Source organism: Ambystoma mexicanum, chromosome 5p (assembly GCF_040938575.1).
Source record: "Ambystoma mexicanum isolate Mex_15411 chromosome 5p, UKY_AmexF1_1, whole genome shotgun sequence".
Lineage (NCBI taxonomy): Eukaryota > Metazoa > Chordata > Amphibia > Caudata > Ambystomatidae > Ambystoma > Ambystoma mexicanum.
In genome coordinates this window covers 741,885,273-741,906,001 of record NC_090930.1, presented here as the reverse complement: position 1 = coordinate 741,906,001, position 20,729 = coordinate 741,885,273, and the positions used below count along the sequence as shown (strand labels likewise).

Sequence of the window (20,729 nt, the reverse complement as noted above, 5' to 3'; positions counted from 1 at the left end):
TTTATACACCTCAGGCCTTTTGTGAATTAAGAAAAGTGTGTTCTTCGTTCTATTTTTCATCTCAAACTGATACCTTCATTTTACAAACATGTAAAGGCTGTTAAGACGCTTGATTAATATCATTGATTCTGAATGTGGTCGCTTTTCATAGGATTAACCCTTTAACAATTTTGAAAGAGAATGGCGATACAATAGAGCTGCTTTTCCCAAAATGGTATTATTAATGTTGTTGCTGCATCTTCAAGTAAAAATAGAATCCATTGGGTCACAGATTGAGCATGTTTCTTAACATTGAGTTAAGTTTGAAAATTTCAAATCTTTTATGTATGTTTCCGATGCAGATCTGCCCATCGACTCAGAATGACCTCACTGTTCATACATTTAAAAAAAATGCATAAAGGTTAAGGTGCTAGGCACAAAAGTGGATTTTTATGAAAAGTTATGCCAGAGAGTGAGAGCGAAAATGAATACCCTACACCACTAACCTTATGAATATTACTATCTTTGGCCTATAATTTAAGACAACAAGGAGACAAAGTGTGTTAGAGCAAGAGAGAGGTTCCACCGAGACTTGAACTCGGATCGCTGGATTCAAAGTCCAAAGTGCTAACCATTACACCATGGAACCCTTGTTGAGCAGAGCTTCATAAGGGCAATGAGAATATAGGGCACAGTCAAGATTTTTACTGACCTATAGTAACCGTTTACTGATATTATATCGAAGCAGCACTGTTGCTGTTGGATGCTGTGCAATCGCAAAGTATTGGCTTCATGTCTCATTTGGATCAAATTCTTCCTCTGGAGTCTAATGATATAGGAATATTACATATTTTCTCTGATGTGCTCTGTTTTTCCAGAATGAAGTGCATCATGCTACTGAATATGTGGGTTCCATGGTGTAATGGTTAGCACTCTGGACTCTGAATCCAGCGATGCGAGTTCAAGTCTCGGTGGGACCTTGGGGCTGCTTCTCTTTTAGAGTTGCCTTTCATTTGCAGATAGATATAACAGCAATAGCTTTGCTTTACATCCCACTTTGATGGCAGTCTTCTTTGACCAAAGAATATTAATAGTTTCTGGGGATGACTCTCTTTTGCCACAAAGAAACTGCCCACTCTCATATCTCCAAAGCTCCAAGGTATAATGGCTATTAAACTGGCTTTTGATCTCAGCGATTTGCATTGAAAGCCCAGGAGGCCCCTAAAATCAGTTGAATTGTTTCCTGATAATTTAGAGTTTATTTCTTCTTTCGAGAAAGGTGTGATCCAAATAAAGTAAGTACATTTAAACAAGGGCACTTGATCAGTAAATGCACTACTTTCTAGAACTCATAACTCTTGTAAGTTATAAAAAGTTTGCTCTCCATACAGTTTGTCAACTCAAAGAATTACATTTTTTACACATTTAATAAGACCATCAAATTGCTTGAAACATAGGAATGATTGTGAAAGTGAATATGATTCACCAAAATAATTGTATAACATTTTTTAATGTTAATAAAATAGGGCTTTTTCCAATCTTTTCACATCAATGTTGTTTCTGCATGTTCCAGTGAGCAGAGAATCTACTGCACATAGTGTGTACATTTTTCTTTTCATAGAGTTAAGGTTGGACATTATTCATCTGTGAAAAATGTTTCTGAGAGATATCTGGGTGCCCACTCTGATTGACCTTAGGGATTGTACATTAACGATATGTAGTTGCATCACTGTATTGGTATCAGGCACCAAAGTGCATTTAAATGTAATGTCGTGCAGAGAGAGTCGACTGAACTTCTGAATATTAACTCTGTTGAATTGTAATTTGAGAAATTAGAAAATGGAGTGTAAGAGCAAGATAACGGTCCCACCGAGACTTGAACTCGGATCGTTGGATTCAAAGTCCGAAGTGCTAACCATTACACCATGGAACCCTTGCAAGATGCACCTGAGAGCGTTGAATCAGAAATGGCAATATAGAGCACATTTACAATTTTTACAGATTCATAGTCCCAATTGACTGATATCATACAAACACAGCGATGTTGTCGATTGACGTTGTGCTATAGCAATCTCTGTGCTTTATAGAGCATGTAGATCAAATTCTTCCTCTTGAGGATATGATTAAGCAATATTAAATATTGTTTCTGACTGCCTCTGTTTTGGCATAATGAAGTTCAGCATTTGCGGAAGTATTTAGGTTCCATGGTCTAATGGTTAGTAGGCTGGACTCTGAATTTAGTAATCTGACATGTTATAGCTATATTTTGTTTTCCTTTGGGTGTATTGTCATTTTATGCACATAGATTTCCTAGCAGTGGCTGTGATGAATAGTTCAATTTGATAGCAGCTTCCTTTTGAGAATTTGAAAAAAAAAGAATTAAATAGTCTCTCTGGATGACTCTGCTTTGATTTCTATGTGCACATCCCTTTTGCGTTTCAGAGGGATTGACCAACATACACAACAGTGCTTGGAAGACCTCTTCCTCCCTCATGGCATGTAAAGCTAACCTCTCTCCTACCGTGTGTTTTTTTACTTTTTAACTTCCCCTTCCGAGTCATGATCATGTAACTGAATTTACATTTTTAGATTTTAACTGCAGTAGTTGCTTGTTTTTCATTTTTATTTTTTGTGTACGCATACATCCCTTTTTGTGGGGAGGGGGGAGTGATGTCTGTTTACTTATATTAGCTAATATAGGTCATTTTATGTCCGCTTACAATATGTGTCAGGATTTTTTATGTCGTTTCCAATCAATGTCTAATATCAAGTGGTTTGCAGCAGTCATACAAAGGCACGTAACACCCCCAAAACACCTACATAAGTTAGAAATACTCCGGAAGAGTACTCAGTTTATGAAAAGGCGGTGAATCCCAAATAGAACTGTAAATGTAAGCTAGCAAGCAGACTGTGCACCCCTGTTTGGAACTATGACCTGTGTGTTGCCCTCTATTAACAGAACAATGTAACTGCAGCCCATGTCACATAAAATAGAAAGTAGAGATTATGCAAATTAACTCCCAGAAGAGCCTGGTGTCACCCCAAAAGGTGTCATGCTTTTCACACCAAGAAACATCCACACATAGATCCCTGCGAACCTCAAAAACGTACAGGAAACCCTGTCCAGCGCTTTGCTCCCAGAGGAGATAAGGTTGAAAAACCACCCTATGTTAAAAGTGTCCATAATCCATGCCAGCTGCCCTGTCTATAGAACCTGGCCGTTCGTGGCCATTCGGGGCCTAGGGGCATGAGTGGAAGGGTTTAACCTGCCTGGGTTCTTGGGCATGGTTTCATCATGCCTCAGTTTACAATGGCACTCTGCCACTTTGTCAGGCTTTAAAGAAGCCTGACTCCTGCAGAGCAAAAGATCTGATTATTTCCTTACATGTTTTGTACGTAAGAATGCGGATGGTGCTCTGAGCCTCCTATGGTGGTTATTAAGCATGGTATACATACCATAGCATGTAACTGTGCCTACAAATGGAACATTTTGTTCATTTATTAGGGAGTTGTGAAAATGGCAAAATCAAATTGCCATTACTGACACAGACCAGCTGCCGCTGTCCGGACATTTCGTCGAAAGACATTTCGTCGAAAGACATTTGGTCGACGTAATTTGGTCAAAAGCCAAATGGTCGATTTTTTTATTTATATATATATATATATTTTAGGTTGTAGTTTACGGAAAAAAAGGGGTTTTTAGAAAAAAAGGGGGTTGGGGGGACCCCCCAAACCCCCCCCCAAAAAAAAAATGTGAAAATAAAAAACAAAGCAATTCGACCATTTGGTTTTCGACCAAATGGTTTCGACCAATTGTCCTGTCGACAAATTTTTTTCGACGAAATGTCTGGCAACCCAGCTGCCGACTGTTGCTATTGACAGGAGTTCCAGGTGTATAAACTGAGGAGATCACCAGTTCAATTACCTGTGAACGCATTTTGAAGCTCATTCACAACCAGTTCATGCCCGTTCTCTCCATTTTGGCTTTCTGGCTGGCCGAGGGGCCCTTCAGTAATGTTCTTTGCTAACCATTACACCATGGGCCCCTTGCTGGTGCAACCTGACAGAGTTGTAACAGAAATGAGAATCGAGATCTCATGCATCATTTTAACAAACTCATATTCCTAGCCCACGGATATTATGCAAATGTGGAACTGTTTAGTTGGTTGTTGCGCAATAGCAAACTCTTTGCTTTACAGCTCATTTGGATAGGATTCTTCCTCTGGAGGCATAAGATAAAAGAATATTGCATACATTCTCTAAAAGGCTCTTTTTTTGCTGCAATGACGTTCATCATGTCACTAAGTATGTAGGTTCCATGGTGTAATGGTTAGCACTCTGGACTCTGAATCCAGCGATCCGAGTTCAAATCTCGGTGGGACCTTGGGAATTACTGTGTTTGTTTTCCTCTCAGTGTCTTGTTTTAATAGCAATGACGCTGCTGTGTCGCCCACTTTCATAGCATTATTCCCTGGGTGCATTTGAAAAAAGAAAGATTTTCCATGGATGACGCTCTTTAGCCACAATGAAACCCACCACTTTCTGTGGTGTGAAAGACCCATGGTGTAATGGTAGCACCCTGGAGGTTGAATCCAATAATTTGCATTCAAATCTCTGTAAGAGTTTACCATCAGTCAAACCTTTCCCTTATGGTTTATTGTGGATGTCTTCTTTGAAGAAAGGTATGATCCAACTAAAGTAAGTACATTCACGAATGGGCCCTTGGTCGGTACAAACAGTATTTATACACCTCAGGCCTTTTGTGAATTAAGAAAAGTGTGTTCTTCGTTCTATTTTTCATCTCAAACTGATACCTTTATTTTACAAACATGTAAAGGCTGTTAAGACGCTTGATTAATATCATTGATTCTGAATGTGGTCGCTTTTCATAGGATTAACCCTTTAACAATTTTGAAAGAGAATGGCGATACAATAGAGCTGCTTTTCCCAAAATGGTATTATTAATGTTGTTGCTGCATCTTCAAGTAAAAAGAGAATCCATTGGGTCACAGATTGAGCATGTTTCTTAACATTGAGTTAAGTTTGAAAATTTCAAATCTTTTATGTATGTTTCCGATGCAGATCTGCCCATCGACTCAGAATGACCTCACTGTTCATACATTTAAAAAAAATGCATAAAGGTTAAGGTGCTAGGCACAAAAGTGGATTTTTATGAAAAGTTATGCCAGAGAGTGAGAGCGAAAATGAATACCCTACACCACTAACCTTATGAATATTACTATCTTTGGCCTATAATTTAAGACAACAAGGAGACAAAGTGTGTTAGAGCAAGAGAGAGGTTCCACCGAGACTTGAACTCGGATCGCTGGATTCAAAGTCCAAAGTGCTAACCATTACACCATGGAACCCTTGTTGAGCAGAGCTTCATAAGGGCAATGAGAATATAGGGCACAGTCAAGATTTTTACTGACCTATAGTAACCGTTTACTGATATTATATCGAAGCAGCACTGTTGCTGTTGGATGCTGTGCAATCGCAAAGTATTGGCTTCATGTCTCATTTGGATCAAATTCTTCCTCTGGAGTCTAATGATATAGGAATATTACATATTTTCTCTGATGTGCTCTGTTTTTCCAGAATGAAGTGCATCATGCTACTGAATATGTGGGTTCCATGGTGTAATGGTTAGCACTCTGGACTCTGAATCCAGCGATGCGATTTCAAGTCTCGGTGGGACCTTGGGGCTGCTTCTCTTTTAGAGTTGCCTTTCATTTGCAGATAGATATAACAGCAATAGCTTTGCTTTACAGCCCACTTTGATGGCAGTCTTCTTTGACCAAAGAATATTAATAGTTTCTGGGGATGACTCTCTTTTGCCACAAAGAAACTGCCCACTCTCATATCTCCAAAGCTCCAAGGTATAATGGCTATTAAACTGGCTTTTGATCTCAGCGATTTGCATTGAAAGCCCAGGAGGCCCCTAAAATCAGTTGAATTGTTTCCTGATAATTTAGAGTTTATTTCTTCTTTCGAGAAAGGTGTGATCCAAATAAAGTAAGTACATTTAAACAATGGCACTTGATCAGTAAATGCACTACTTTCTAGAACTCATAACTCTTGTAAGTTATAAAAAGTTTGCTCTCCATACAGTTTGTCAACTCAAAGAATTACATTTTTTACACATTTAATAAGACCATCAAATTGCTTGAAACATAGGAATGATTGTGAAAGTGAATATGATTCACCAAAATAATTGTATAACATTTTTTAATGTTAATAAAATAGGGCTTTTTCCAATCTTTTCACATCAATGTTGTTTCTGCATGTTCCAGTGAGCAGAGAATCTACTGCACATAGTGTGTACATTTTTCTTTTCATAGAGTTAAGGTTGGACATTATTCATCTGTGGAAAATGTTTCTGAGAGATATCTGGGTGCCCACTCTGATTGACCTTAGGGATTGTACATTAACGATATGTAGTTGCATCACTGTATTGGTATCAGGCACCAAAGTGCATTTAAATGTAATGTCGTGCAGAGAGAGTCGACTGAACTTCTGAATATTAACTCTGTTGAATTGTAATTTGAGAAATTAGAAAATGGAGTGTAAGAGCAAGATAACGGTCCCACCGAGACTTGAACTCGGATCGTTGGATTCAAAGTCCGAAGTGCTAACCATTACACCATGGAACCCTTGCAAGATGCACCTGAGAGCGTTGAATCAGAAATGGCAATATAGAGCACATTTACAATTTTTACAGATTCATAGTCCCAATTGACTGATATCATACAAACACAGCGATGTTGTCGATTGACGTTGTGCTATAGCAATCTCTGTGCTTTATAGAGCATGTAGATCAAATTCTTCCTCTTGAGGCATATGATTAAGCAATATTAAATATTGTTTCTGACTGCCTCTGTTTTGGCATAATGAAGTTCAGCATTTGCGGAAGTATTTAGGTTCCATGGTCTAATGGTTAGTAGGCTGGACTCTGAATTTAGTAATCTGACATGTTATAGCTATATTTTGTTTTCCTTTGGGTGTATTGTCATTTTATGCACATAGATTTCCTAGCAGTGGCTGTGATGAATAGTTCAATTTGATAGCAGCTTCCTTTTGAGAATTTGAAAAAAAAAGAATTAAATAGTCTCTCTGGATGACTCTGCTTTGATTTCTATGTGCACATCCCTTTTGCGTTTCAGAGGGATTGACCAACATACACAACAGTGCTTGGAGGACCTCTTCCTCCCTCATGGCATGTAAAGCTAACCTCTCTCCTACCGTGTGTTTTTTTACTTTTTAACTTCCCCTTCCGAGTCATGATCATGTAACTGAATTTACATTTTTAGATTTTAACTGCAGTAGTTGCTTGTTTTTCATTTTTATTTTTTGTGTACGCATACATCCCTTTTTGTGGGGAGGGGGGAGTGATGTCTGTTTACTTATATTAGCTAATATAGGTCATTTTATGTCCGCTTACAATATGTGTCAGGATTTTTTATGTCGTTTCCAATCAATGTCTAATATCAAGTGGTTTGCAGCAGTCATACAAAGGCACGTAACACCCCCAAAACACCTACATAAGTTAGAAATACTCCGGAAGAGTACTCAGTTTACGAAAAGGCGGTGAATCCCAAATAGAACTGTAAATGCAAGCTAGCAAGCAGACTGTGCACCCCTGTTTGGAACTATGACCTGTGTGTTGCCCTCTATTAACAGAACAATGTAACTGCAGCCCATGTCACATAAAATAGAAAGTAGAGATTATGCAAATTAACACCCAGAAGAGCCTGGTGTCACCCCAAAAGGTGTCATGCTTTTCACACCAAGAAACATCCACACATAGATCCCTGCGAACCTCAAAAACGTACAGGAAACCCTGTCCAGCGCTTTGCTCCCAGAGGAGATAAGGTTGAAAAACCACCCTATGTTAAAAGTGTCCATAATCCATGCCAGCTGCCCTGTCTGGGGCCTAGGGGCATGAGTGGAAGGGTTTAACCTGCCTGGGTTCTTGGGCATGGTTTCATCATGCCTCAGTTTACAATGGCACTCTGCCACTTTGTCAGGCTTTAAAGAAGCCTGACTCCTGCAGAGCAAAAGATCTGATTATTTCCTTACATGTTTTGTACGTAAGAATGCGGATGGTGCTCTGAGCCTCCTATGGTGGTTATTAAGCATGGTATACATACCATAGCATGTAACTGTGCCTACAAATGGAACATTTTGTTTATTTATTAGGGAGTTGTGAAAATGGCAAAATCAAATTGCCATTACTGACACAGACCAGCTGCCGCTGTCCGGACATTTCGTCGAAAGACATTTGGTCGAAAGACATTTGGTCGACGTAATTTGGTCGAAAGCCAAATGGTCGATTTTTTTATTTATTTATATATACATTGTTTAGGTTGTAGTTTACGGAAAAAAAGGGGTTTTTAGAAAAAAAGGGGGTTGGGGGGACCCCCCAAACTCCCCCCCAAAAAAAAATGTGAAAATAAAAAACAAAGCAATTCGACCATTTGGTTTTCGACCAAATGGTTTCGACCAATTGTCCTGTCGACAAATTTTTTTCGACGAAATGTCTGGCAACCCAGCTGCCGACTGTTGCTATTGACAGGAGTTCCAGGTGTATAAACTGAGGAGATCACCAGTTCAATTACCTGTGAACGCATTTTGAAGCTCATTCACAACCAGTTCATGCCCGTTCTCTCCATTTTGGCTTTCTGGCTGGCCGAGGGGCCCTTCAGTAATGTTCTTTGCTAACCATTACACCATGGGCCCCTTGCTGGTGCAACCTGACAGAGTTGTAACAGAAATGAGAATCGAGATCTCATGCATCATTTTAACAAACTCATATTCCTAGCCCACGGATATTATGCAAATGTGGAACTGTTTAGTTGGTTGTTGCGCAATAGCAAACTCTTTGCTTTACAGCTCATTTGGATAGGATTCTTCCTCTGGAGGCATAAGATAAAAGAATATTGCATACATTCTCTAAAAGGCTCTTTTTTTGCTGCAATGACGTTCATCATGTCACTAAGCATGTAGGTTCCATGGTGTAATGGTTAGCACTCTGGACTCTGAATCCAGCGATCCGAGTTCAAATCTCGGTGGGACCTTGGGAATTACTGTGTTTGTTTTCCTCTCAGTGTCTTGTTTTAATAGCAATGACGCTGCTGTGTCGCCCACTTTCATAGCATTATTCCCTGGGTGCATTTGAAAAAAGAAAGATTTTCCATGGATGACGCTCTTTAGCCACAATGAAACCCACCACTTTCTGTGGTGTGAAAGACCCATGGTGTAATGGTAGCACCCTGGAGGTTGAATCCAATAATTTGCATTCAAATCTCTGTAAGAGTTTACCATCAGTCAAACCTTTCCCTTATGGTTTATTGTGGATGTCTTCTTTGAAGAAAGGTATGATCCAACTAAAGTAAGTACATTCACGAATGGGCCCTTGGTCGGTACAAACAGTATTTATACACCTCAGGCCTTTTGTGAATTAAGAAAAGTGTGTTCTTCGTTCTATTTTTCATCTCAAACTGATACCTTTATTTTACAAACATGTAAAGGCTGTTAAGACGCTTGATTAATATCATTGATTCTGAATGTGGTCGCTTTTCATAGGATTAACCCTTTAACAATTTTGAAAGAGAATGGCGATACAATAGAGCTGCTTTTCCCAAAATGGTATTATTAATGTTGTTGCTGCATCTTCAAGTAAAAAGAGAATCCATTGGGTCACAGATTGAGCATGTTTCTTAACATTGAGTTAAGTTTGAAAATTTCAAATCTTTTATGTATGTTTCCGATGCAGATCTGCCCATCGACTCAGAATGACCTCACTGTTCATACATTTAAAAAAAATGCATAAAGGTTAAGGTGCTAGGCACAAAAGTGGATTTTTATGAAAAGTTATGCCAGAGAGTGAGAGCGAAAATGAATACCCTACACCACTAACCTTATGAATATTACTATCTTTGGCCTATAATTTAAGACAACAAGGAGACAAAGTGTGTTAGAGCAAGAGAGAGGTTCCACCGAGACTTGAACTCGGATCGCTGGATTCAAAGTCCAAAGTGCTAACCATTACACCATGGAACCCTTGTTGAGCAGAGCTTCATAAGGGCAATGAGAATATAGGGCACAGTCAAGATTTTTACTGACCTATAGTAACCGTTTACTGATATTATATCGAAGCAGCACTGTTGCTGTTGGATGCTGTGCAATCGCAAAGTATTGGCTTCATGTCTCATTTGGATCAAATTCTTCCTCTGGAGTCTAATGATATAGGAATATTACATATTTTCTCTGATGTGCTCTGTTTTTCCAGAATGAAGTGCATCATGCTACTGAATATGTGGGTTCCATGGTGTAATGGTTAGCACTCTGGACTCTGAATCCAGCGATGCGAGTTCAAGTCTCGGTGGGACCTTGGGGCTGCTTCTCTTTTAGAGTTGCCTTTCATTTGCAGATAGATATAACAGCAATAGCTTTGCTTTACAGCCCACTTTGATGGCAGTCTTCTTTGACCAAAGAATATTAATAGTTTCTGGGGATGACTCTCTTTTGCCACAAAGAAACTGCCCACTCTCATATCTCCAAAGCTCCAAGGTATAATGGCTATTAAACTGGCTTTTGATCTCAGCGATTTGCATTGAAAGCCCAGGAGGCCCCTAAAATCAGTTGAATTGTTTCCTGATAATTTAGAGTTTATTTCTTCTTTCGAGAAAGGTGTGATCCAAATAAAGTAAGTACATTTAAACAATGGCACTTGATCAGTAAATGCACTACTTTCTAGAACTCATAACTCTTGTAAGTTATAAAAAGTTTGCTCTCCATACAGTTTGTCAACTCAAAGAATTACATTTTTTACACATTTAATAAGACCATCAAATTGCTTGAAACATAGGAATGATTGTGAAAGTGAATATGATTCACCAAAATAATTGTATAACATTTTTTAATGTTAATAAAATAGGGCTTTTTCCAATCTTTTCACATCAATGTTGTTTCTGCATGTTCCAGTGAGCAGAGAATCTACTGCACATAGTGTGTACATTTTTCTTTTCATAGAGTTAAGGTTGGACATTATTCATCTGTGGAAAATGTTTCTGAGAGATATCTGGGTGCCCACTCTGATTGACCTTAGGGATTGTACATTAACAATATGTAGTTGCATCACTGTATTGGTATCAGGCACCAAAGTGCATTTAAATGTAATGTCGTGCAGAGAGAGTCGACTGAACTTCTGAATATTAACTCTGTTGAATTGTAATTTGAGAAATTAGAAAATGGAGTGTAAGAGCAAGATAACGGTCCCACCGAGACTTGAACTCGGATCGTTGGATTCAAAGTCCGAAGTGCTAACCATTACACCATGGAACCCTTGCAAGATGCACCTGAGAGCGTTGAATCAGAAATGGCAATATAGAGCACATTTACAATTTTTACAGATTCATAGTCCCAATTGACTGATATCATACAAACACAGCGATGTTGTCGATTGACGTTGTGCTATAGCAATCTCTGTGCTTTGTAGAGCATGTAGATCAAATTCTTCCTCTTGAGGCATATGATTAAGCAATATTAAATATTGTTTCTGACTGCCTCTGTTTTGGCATAATGAAGTTCAGCATTTGCGGAAGTATTTAGGTTCCATGGTCTAATGGTTAGTAGGCTGGACTCTGAATTTAGTAATCTGACATGTTATAGCTATATTTTGTTTTCCTTTGGGTGTATTGTCATTTTATGCACATAGATTTCCTAGCAGTGGCTGTGATGAATAGTTCAATTTGATAGCAGCTTCCTTTTGAGAATTTGAAAAAAAAAGAATTAAATAGTCTCTCTGGATGACTCTGCTTTGATTTCTATGTGCACATCCCTTTTGCGTTTCAGAGGGATTGACCAACATACACAACAGTGCTTGGAAGACCTCTTCCTCCCTCATGGCATGTAAAGCTAACCTCTCTCCTACCGTGTGTTTTTTTACTTTTTAACTTCCCCTTCCGAGTCATGATCATGTAACTGAATTTACATTTTTAGATTTTAACTGCAGTAGTTGCTTGTTTTTCATTTTTATTTTTTGTGTACGCATACATCCCTTTTTGTGGGGAGGGGGGAGTGATGTCTGTTTACTTATATTAGCTAATATAGGTCATTTTATGTCCGCTTACAATATGTGTCAGGATTTTTTATGTCGTTTCCAATCAATGTCTAATATCAAGTGGTTTGCAGCAGTCATACAAAGGCACGTAACACCCCCAAAACACCTACATAAGTTAGAAATACTCCGGAAGAGTACTCAGTTTATGAAAAGGCGGTGAATCCCAAATAGAACTGTAAATGTAAGCTAGCAAGCAGACTGTGCACCCCTGTTTGGAACTATGACCTGTGTGTTGCCCTCTATTAACAGAACAATGTAACTGCAGCCCATGTCACATAAAATAGAAAGTAGAGATTATGCAAATTAACTCCCAGAAGAGCCTGGTGTCACCCCAAAAGGTGTCATGCTTTTCACACCAAGAAACATCCACACATAGATCCCTGCGAACCTCAAAAACGTACAGGAAACCCTGTCCAGCGCTTTGCTCCCAGAGGAGATAAGGTTGAAAAACCACCCTATGTTAAAAGTGTCCATAATCCATGCCAGCTGCCCTGTCTATAGAACCTGGCCGTTCGTGGCCATTCGGGGCCTAGGGGCATGAGTGGAAGGGTTTAACCTGCCTGGGTTCTTGGGCATGGTTTCATCATGCCTCAGTTTACAATGGCACTCTGCCACTTTGTCAGGCTTTAAAGAAGCCTGACTCCTGCAGAGCAAAAGATCTGATTATTTCCTTACATGTTTTGTACGTAAGAATGCGGATGGTGCTCTGAGCCTCCTATGGTGGTTATTAAGCATGGTATACATACCATAGTATGTAACTGTGCCTACAAATGGAACATTTTGTTCATTTATTAGGGAGTTGTGAAAATGGCAAAATCAAATTGCCATTACTGACACAGACCAGCTGCCGCTGTCCGGACATTTCGTCGAAAGACATTTGGTCGACGTAATTTGGTCGAAAGCCAAATGGTCGATTTTTTTATTTATTTATATATATATTTTTTAGGTTGTAGTTTACGGAAAAAAAGGGGTTTTTAGAAAAAAAGGGGGTTGGGGGGACCCCCCAAACCCCCCCCCAAAAAAAATGTGAAAATAAAAAACAAAGCAATTCGACCATTTGGTTTTCGACCAAATGGTTTCGACCAATTGTCCTGTCGACAAATTTTTTTCGACGAAATGTCTGGCAACCCAGCTGCCGACTGTTGCTATTGACAGGAGTTCCAGGTGTATAAACTGAGGAGATCACCAGTTCAATTACCTGTGAACGCATTTTGAAGCTCATTCACAACCAGTTCATGCCCGTTCTCTCCATTTTGGCTTTCTGGCTGGCCGAGGGGCCCTTCAGTAATGTTCTTTGCTAACCATTACACCATGGGCCCCTTGCTGGTGCAACCTGACAGAGTTGTAACAGAAATGAGAATCGAGATCTCATGCATCATTTTAACAAACTCATATTCCTAGCCCACGGATATTATGCAAATGTGGAACTGTTTAGTTGGTTGTTGCGCAATAGCAAACTCTTTGCTTTACAGCTCATTTGGATAGGATTCTTCCTCTGGAGGCATAAGATAAAAGAATATTGCATACATTCTCTAAAAGGCTCTTTTTTTGCTGCAATGACGTTCATCATGTCACTAAGTATGTAGGTTCCATGGTGTAATGGTTAGCACTCTGGACTCTGAATCCAGCGATCCGAGTTCAAATCTCGGTGGGACCTTGGGAATTACTGTGTTTGTTTTCCTCTCAGTGTCTTGTTTTAATAGCAATGACGCTGCTGTGTCGCCCACTTTCATAGCATTATTCCCTGGGTGCATTTGAAAAAAGAAAGATTTTCCATGGATGACGCTCTTTAGCCACAATGAAACCCACCACTTTCTGTGGTGTGAAAGACCCATGGTGTAATGGTAGCACCCTGGAGGTTGAATCCAATAATTTGCATTCAAATCTCTGTAAGAGTTTACCATCAGTCAAACCTTTCCCTTATGGTTTATTGTGGATGTCTTCTTTGAAGAAAGGTATGATCCAACTAAAGTAAGTACATTCACGAATGGGCCCTTGGTCGGTACAAACAGTATTTATACACCTCAGGCCTTTTGTGAATTAAGAAAAGTGTGTTCTTCGTTCTATTTTTCATCTCAAACTGATACCTTTATTTTACAAACATGTAAAGGCTGTTAAGATGCTTGATTAATATAATTGATTCTGAATGTGGTCGCTTTTCATAGGATTAACCCTTTAACAATTTTGAAAGAGAATGGCGATACAATAGAGCTGCTTTTCCCAAAATGGTATTATTAATGTTGTTGCTGCATCTTCAAGTAAAAAGAGAATCCATTGGGTCACAGATTGAGCATGTTTCTTAACATTGAGTTAAGTTTGAAAATTTCAAATCTTTTATGTATGTTTCCGATGCAGATCTGCCCATCGACTCAGAATGACCTCACTGTTCATACATTTAAAAAAAATGCATAAAGGTTAAGGTGCTAGGCACAAAAGTGGATTTTTATGAAAAGTTATGCCAGAGAGTGAGAGCGAAAATGAATACCCTACACCACTAACCTTATGAATATTACTATCTTTGGCCTATAATTTAAGACAACAAGGAGACAAAGTGTGTTAGAGCAAGAGAGAGGTTCCACCGAGACTTGAACTCGGATCGCTGGATTCAAAGTCCAAAGTGCTAACCATTACACCATGGAACCCTTGTTGAGCAGAGCTTCATAAGGGCAATGAGAATATAGGGCACAGTCAAGATTTTTACTGACCTATAGTAACCGTTTACTGATATTATATCGAAGCAGCACTGTTGCTGTTGGATGCTGTGCAATCGCAAAGTATTGGCTTCATGTCTCATTTGGATCAAATTCTTCCTCTGGAGTCTAATGATATAGGAATATTACATATTTTCTCTGATGTGCTCTGTTTTTCCAGAATGAAGTGCATCATGCTACTGAATATGTGGGTTCCATGGTGTAATGGTTAGCACTCTGGACTCTGAATCCAGCGATGCGAGTTCAAGTCTCGGTGGGACCTTGGGGCTGCTTCTCTTTTAGAGTTGCCTTTCATTTGCAGATAGATATAACAGCAATAGCTTTGCTTTACAGCCCACTTTGATGGCAGTCTTCTTTGACCAAAGAATATTAATAGTTTCTGGGGATGACTCTCTTTTGCCACAAAGAAACTGCCCACTCTCATATCTCCAAAGCTCCAAGGTATAATGGCTATTAAACTGGCTTTTGATCTCAGCGATTTGCATTGAAAGCCCAGGAGGCCCCTAAAATCAGTTGAATTGTTTCCTGATAATTTAGAGTTTATTTCTTCTTTCGAGAAAGGTGTGATCCAAATAAAGTAAGTACATTTAAACAATGGCACTTGATCAGTAAATGCACTACTTTCTAGAACTCATAACTCTTGTAAGTTATAAAAAGTTTGCTCTCCATACAGTTTGTCAACTCAAAGAATTACATTTTTTACACATTTAATAAGACCATCAAATTGCTTGAAACATAGGAATGATTGTGAAAGTGAATATGATTCACCAAAATAATTGTATAACATTTTTTAATGTTAATAAAATAGGGCTTTTTCCAATCTTTTCACATCAATGTTGTTTCTGCATGTTCCAGTGAGCAGAGAATCTACTGCACATAGTGTGTACATTTTTCTTTTCATAGAGTTAAGGTTGGACATTATTCATCTGTGGAAAATGTTTCTGAGAGATATCTGGGTGCCCACTCTGATTGACCTTAGGGATTGTACATTAACGATATGTAGTTGCATCACTGTATTGGTATCAGGCACCAAAGTGCATTTAAATGTAATGTCGTGCAGAGAGAGTCGACTGAACTTCTGAATATTAACTCTGTTGAATTGTAATTTGAGAAATTAGAAAATGGAGTGTAAGAGCAAGATAACGGTCCCACCGAGACTTGAACTCGGATCGTTGGATTCAAAGTCCGAAGTGCTAACCATTACACCATGGAACCCTTGCAAGATGCACCTGAGAGCGTTGAATCAGAAATGGCAATATAGAGCACATTTACAATTTTTACAGATTCATAGTCCCAATTGACTGATATCATACAAACACAGCGATGTTGTCGATTGACGTTGTGCTATAGCAATCTCTGTGCTTTATAGAGCATGTAGATCAAATTCTTCCTCTTGAGGCATATGATTAAGCAATATTAAATATTGTTTCTGACTGCCTCTGTTTTGGCATAATGAAGTTCAGCATTTGCGGAAGTATTTAGGTTCCATGGTCTAATGGTTAGTAGGCTGGACTCTGAATTTAGTAATCTGACATGTTATAGCTATATTTTGTTTTCCTTTGGGTGTATTGTCATTTTATGCACATAGATTTCCTAGCAGTGGCTGTGATGAATAGTTCAATTTGATAGCAGCTTCCTTTTGAGAATTTGAAAAAAAAAGAATTAAATAGTCTCTCTGGATGACTCTGCTTTGATTTCTATGTGCACATCCCTTTTGCGTTTCAGAGGGATTGACCAACATACACAACAGTGCTTGGAGGACCTCTTCCTCCCTCATGGCATGTAAAGCTAACCTCTCTCCTACCGTGTGTTTTTTTACTTTTTAACTTCCCCTTCCGAGTCATGATCATGTAACTGAATTTACATTTTTAGATTTTAACTGCAGTAGTTGCTCGTTTTTCATTTTTATTTTTTGTGTACGCATACATCCCTTTTTGTGGGGAGGGGGGAGTGATGTCTGTTTACTTATATTAGCTAATATAGGTCATTTTATGTCCGCTTACAATATGTGTCAGGATTTTTTATGTCGTTTCCAATCAATGTCTAATATCAAGTGGTTTGCAGCAGTCATACAAAGGCACGTAACACCCCCAAAACACCTACATAAGTTAGAAATACTCCGGAAGAGTACTCAGTTTACGAAAAGGCGGTGAATCCCAAATAGAACTGTAAATGCAAGCTAGCAAGCAGACTGTGCACCCCTGTTTGGAACTATGACCTGTGTGTTGCCCTCTATTAACAGAACAATGTAACTGCAGCCCATGTCACATAAAATAGAAAGTAGAGATTATGCAAATTAACTCCCAGAAGAGCCTGGTGTCACCCCAAAAGGTGTCATGCTTTTCACACCAAGAAACATCCACACATAGATCCCTGCGAACCTCAAAAACGTACAGGAAACCCTGTCCAGCGCTTTGCTCCCAGAGGAGATAAGGTTGAAAAACCACCCTATGTTAAAAGTGTCCATAATCCATGCCAGCTGCCCTGTCTGGGGCCTAGGGGCATGCGTGGAAGGGTTTAACCTGCCTGGGTTCTTGGGCATGGTTTCATCATGCCTCAGTTTACAATGGCACTCTGCCACTTTGTCAGGCTTTAAAGAAGCCTGACTCCTGCAGAGCAAAAGATCTGATTATTTCCTTACATGTTTTGTACGTAAGAATGCGGATGGTGCTCTGAGCCTCCTATGGTGGTTATTAAGCATGGTATACATACCATAGCATGTAACTGTGCCTACAAATGGAACATTTTGTTCATTTATTAGGGAGTTGTGAAAATGGCAAAATCAAATTGCCATTACTGACACAGACCAGCTGCCGCTGTCCGGACATTTCGTCGAAAGACATTTCGTCGAAAGACATTTGGTCGACGTAATTTGGTCGAAAGCCAAATGGTCGATTTTTTTATTTATTTATATATATATTTTTTAGGTTGTAGTTTACGGAAAAAAAGGGGTTTTTAGAAAAAAAGGGGGTTGGGGGGACCCCCCAAACTCCCCCCCAAAAAAAAATGTGAAAATAAAAAACAAAGCAATTCGACCATTTGGTTTTCGACCAAATGGTTTCGACCAATTGTCCTGTCGACAAATTTTTTTCGACGAAATGTCTGGCAACCCAGCTGCCGACTGTTGCTATTGACAGGAGTTCCAGGTGTATAAACTGAGGAGATCACCAGTTCAATTACCTGTGAACGCATTTTGAAGCTCATTCACAACCAGTTCATGCCCGTTCTCTCCATTTTGGCTTTCTGGCTGGCCGAGGGGCCCTTCAGTAATGTTCTTTGCTAACCATTACACCATGGGCCCCTTGCTGGTGCAACCTGACAGAGTTGTAACAGAAATGAGAATCGAGATCTCATGCATCATTTTAACAAACTCATATTCCTAGCCCACGGATATTATGCAAATGTGGAACTGTTTAGTTGGTTGTTGCGCAATAGCAAACTCTTTGCTTTACAGCTCATTTGGATAGGATTCTTCCTCTGGAGGCATAAGATAAAAGAATATTGCATACATTCTCTAAAAGGCTCTTTTTTTGCTGCAATGACGTTCATCATGTCACTAAGTATGTAGGTTCCATGGTGTAATGGTTAGCACTCTGGACTCTGAATCCAGCGATCCGAGTTCAAATCTCGGTGGGACCTTGGGAATTACTGTGTTTGTTTTCCTCTCAGTGTCTTGTTTTAATAGCAATGACGCTGCTGTGTCGCCCACTTTCATAGCATTATTCCCTGGGTGCATTTGAAAAAAGAAAGATTTTCCATGGATGACGCTCTTTAGCCACAATGAAACCCACCACTTTCTGTGGTGTGAAAGACCCATGGTGTAATGGTAGCACCCTGGAGGTTGAATCCAATAATTTGCATTCAAATCTCTGTAAGAGTTTACCATCAGTCAAACCTTTCCCTTATGGTTTATTGTGGATGTCTTCTTTGAAGAAAGGTATGATCCAACTAAAGTAAGTACATTCACGAATGGGCCCTTGGTCGGTACAAACAGTATTTATACACCTCAGGCCTTTTGTGAATTAAGAAAAGTGTGTTCTTCGTTCTATTTTTCATCTCAAACTGATACCTTTATTTTACAAACATGTAAAGGCTGTTAAGACGCTTGATTAATATCATTGATTCTGAATGTGGTCGCTTTTCATAGGATTAACCCTTTAACAATTTTGAAAGAGAATGGCGATACAATAGAGCTGCTTTTCCCAAAATGGTATTATTAATGTTGTTGCTGCATCTTCAAGTAAAAAGAGAATCCATTGGGTCACAGATTGAGCATGTTTCTTAACATTGAGTTAAGTTTGAAAATTTCAAATCTTTTATGTATGTTTCCGATGCAGATCTGCCCATCGACTCAGAATGACCTCACTGTTCATACATTTAAAAAAAATGCATAAAGGTTAAGGTGCTAGGCACAAAAGTGGATTTTTATGAAAAGTTATGCCAGAGAGTGAGAGCGAAAATGAATACCCTACACCACTAACCTTATGAATATTACTATCTTTGGCCTATAATTTAAGACAACAAGGAGACAAAGTGTGTTAGAGCAAGAGAGAGGTTCCACCGAGACTTGAACTCGGATCGCTGGATTCAAAGTCCAAAGTGCTAACCATTACATCATGGAACCCTTGTTGAGCAGAGCTTCATAAGGGCAATGAGAATATAGGGCACAGTCAAGATTTTTACTGACCTATAGTAACCGTTTACTGATATTATATCGAAGCAGCACTGTTGCTGTTGGATGCTGTGCAATCGCAAAGTATTGGCTTCATGTCTCATTTGGATCAAATTCTTCCTCTGGAGTCTAATGATATAGGAATATTACATATTTTCTCTGATGTGCTCTGTTTTTCCAGAATGAAGTGCATCATGCTACTGAATATGTGGGTTCCATGGTGTAATGGTTAGCACTCTGGACTCTGAATCCAGCGATGCGAGTTCAAGTCTCGGTGGGACCTTGGGGCTGCTTCTCTTTTAGAGTTGCCTTTCATTTGCAGATAGATATAACAGCAATAGCTTTGCTTTACAGCCCACTTTGATGGCAGTCTTCTTTGACCAAAGAATATTAATAGTTTCTGGGGATGACTCTCTTTTGCCACAAAGAAACTGCCCACTCTCATATCTCCAAAGCTCCAAGGTATAATGGCTATTAAACTGGCTTTTGATCTCAGCGATTTGCATTGAAAGCCCAGGAGGCCCCTAAAATCAGTTGAATTGTTTCCTGATAATTTAGAGTTTATTTCTTCTTTCGAGAAAGGTGTGATCCAAATAAAGTAAGTACATTTAAACAATGGCACTTGATCAGTAAATGCACTACTTTCTAGAACTCATAACTCTTGTAAGTTATAAAAAGTTTGCTCTCCATACAGTTTGTCAACTCAAAGAATTACATTTTTTACACATTTAATAAGACCATCAAATTGCTTGAAACATAGGAATGATTGTGAAAGTGAATATGATTCACCAAAATAATTGTATAACATTTTTTAATGTTAATAAAATAGGGCTTTTTCCAATCTTTTCACATCAATGTTGTTTCTGCATGTTCCAGTGAGCAGAGAATCTACTGCACATAGTGTGTACATTTTTCTTTTCATAGAGTTAAGGTTGGACATTATTCATCTGTGGAAAATGTTTCTGAGAGATATCTGGGTGCCCACTCTGATTGACCTTAGGGATTGTACATTAACGATATGTAGTTGCATCACTGTATTGGTATCAGGCACCAAAGTGCATTTAAATGTAATGTCGTGCAGAGAGAGTCGACTGAACTTCTGAATATTAACTCTGTTGAATTGTAATTTGAGAAATTAGAAAATGGAGTGTAAGAGCAAGATAACGGTCCCACCGAGACTTGAACTCGGATCGTTGGATTCAAAGTCCGAAGTGCTAACCATTACACCATGGAACCCTTGCAA

At 39.0% G+C, this 20,729-nt stretch overlaps 18 non-coding genes across 18 annotated transcripts; 8 read left to right on the top strand and 10 right to left on the bottom strand.

Moving 5' to 3' along the window:
- Nucleotides 1-556: 556 nt before the first annotated feature.
- TRNAQ-UUG (transfer RNA glutamine (anticodon UUG)) lies at nucleotides 557-628 on the bottom strand. The gene has a single exon. It is a non-coding gene; the product is annotated as a tRNA-Gln (tRNA).
- Nucleotides 629-887: 259 nt separating this feature from the next.
- On the top strand, nucleotides 888-959 carry TRNAQ-CUG (transfer RNA glutamine (anticodon CUG)). The gene has a single exon. It is a non-coding gene; the product is annotated as a tRNA-Gln (tRNA).
- Nucleotides 960-1,840: 881 nt separating this feature from the next.
- Nucleotides 1,841-1,912, bottom strand: TRNAQ-UUG (transfer RNA glutamine (anticodon UUG)). Its single transcript has one exon. It is a non-coding gene; the product is annotated as a tRNA-Gln (tRNA).
- A 2,379-nt stretch (nucleotides 1,913-4,291) lies between these two features.
- TRNAQ-CUG (transfer RNA glutamine (anticodon CUG)) lies at nucleotides 4,292-4,363 on the top strand. Its single transcript has one exon. It is a non-coding gene; the product is annotated as a tRNA-Gln (tRNA).
- A 913-nt stretch (nucleotides 4,364-5,276) lies between these two features.
- On the bottom strand, nucleotides 5,277-5,348 carry TRNAQ-UUG (transfer RNA glutamine (anticodon UUG)). Its single transcript has one exon. It is a non-coding gene; the product is annotated as a tRNA-Gln (tRNA).
- A 1,212-nt stretch (nucleotides 5,349-6,560) lies between these two features.
- Nucleotides 6,561-6,632, bottom strand: TRNAQ-UUG (transfer RNA glutamine (anticodon UUG)). Its single transcript has one exon. It is a non-coding gene; the product is annotated as a tRNA-Gln (tRNA).
- Nucleotides 6,633-8,984: 2,352 nt separating this feature from the next.
- TRNAQ-CUG (transfer RNA glutamine (anticodon CUG)) lies at nucleotides 8,985-9,056 on the top strand. Its single transcript has one exon. It is a non-coding gene; the product is annotated as a tRNA-Gln (tRNA).
- Nucleotides 9,057-9,969: 913 nt separating this feature from the next.
- Nucleotides 9,970-10,041, bottom strand: TRNAQ-UUG (transfer RNA glutamine (anticodon UUG)). The gene has a single exon. It is a non-coding gene; the product is annotated as a tRNA-Gln (tRNA).
- A 259-nt stretch (nucleotides 10,042-10,300) lies between these two features.
- TRNAQ-CUG (transfer RNA glutamine (anticodon CUG)) lies at nucleotides 10,301-10,372 on the top strand. The gene has a single exon. It is a non-coding gene; the product is annotated as a tRNA-Gln (tRNA).
- An 881-nt stretch (nucleotides 10,373-11,253) lies between these two features.
- Nucleotides 11,254-11,325, bottom strand: TRNAQ-UUG (transfer RNA glutamine (anticodon UUG)). The gene has a single exon. It is a non-coding gene; the product is annotated as a tRNA-Gln (tRNA).
- A 2,363-nt stretch (nucleotides 11,326-13,688) lies between these two features.
- Nucleotides 13,689-13,760, top strand: TRNAQ-CUG (transfer RNA glutamine (anticodon CUG)). Its single transcript has one exon. It is a non-coding gene; the product is annotated as a tRNA-Gln (tRNA).
- A 913-nt stretch (nucleotides 13,761-14,673) lies between these two features.
- TRNAQ-UUG (transfer RNA glutamine (anticodon UUG)) lies at nucleotides 14,674-14,745 on the bottom strand. The gene has a single exon. It is a non-coding gene; the product is annotated as a tRNA-Gln (tRNA).
- A 259-nt stretch (nucleotides 14,746-15,004) lies between these two features.
- Nucleotides 15,005-15,076, top strand: TRNAQ-CUG (transfer RNA glutamine (anticodon CUG)). The gene has a single exon. It is a non-coding gene; the product is annotated as a tRNA-Gln (tRNA).
- Nucleotides 15,077-15,957: 881 nt separating this feature from the next.
- TRNAQ-UUG (transfer RNA glutamine (anticodon UUG)) lies at nucleotides 15,958-16,029 on the bottom strand. Its single transcript has one exon. It is a non-coding gene; the product is annotated as a tRNA-Gln (tRNA).
- A 2,352-nt stretch (nucleotides 16,030-18,381) lies between these two features.
- Nucleotides 18,382-18,453, top strand: TRNAQ-CUG (transfer RNA glutamine (anticodon CUG)). Its single transcript has one exon. It is a non-coding gene; the product is annotated as a tRNA-Gln (tRNA).
- A 913-nt stretch (nucleotides 18,454-19,366) lies between these two features.
- Nucleotides 19,367-19,438, bottom strand: TRNAQ-UUG (transfer RNA glutamine (anticodon UUG)). Its single transcript has one exon. It is a non-coding gene; the product is annotated as a tRNA-Gln (tRNA).
- A 259-nt stretch (nucleotides 19,439-19,697) lies between these two features.
- On the top strand, nucleotides 19,698-19,769 carry TRNAQ-CUG (transfer RNA glutamine (anticodon CUG)). The gene has a single exon. It is a non-coding gene; the product is annotated as a tRNA-Gln (tRNA).
- An 881-nt stretch (nucleotides 19,770-20,650) lies between these two features.
- On the bottom strand, nucleotides 20,651-20,722 carry TRNAQ-UUG (transfer RNA glutamine (anticodon UUG)). The gene has a single exon. It is a non-coding gene; the product is annotated as a tRNA-Gln (tRNA).
- Nucleotides 20,723-20,729: the final 7 nt, after the last annotated feature.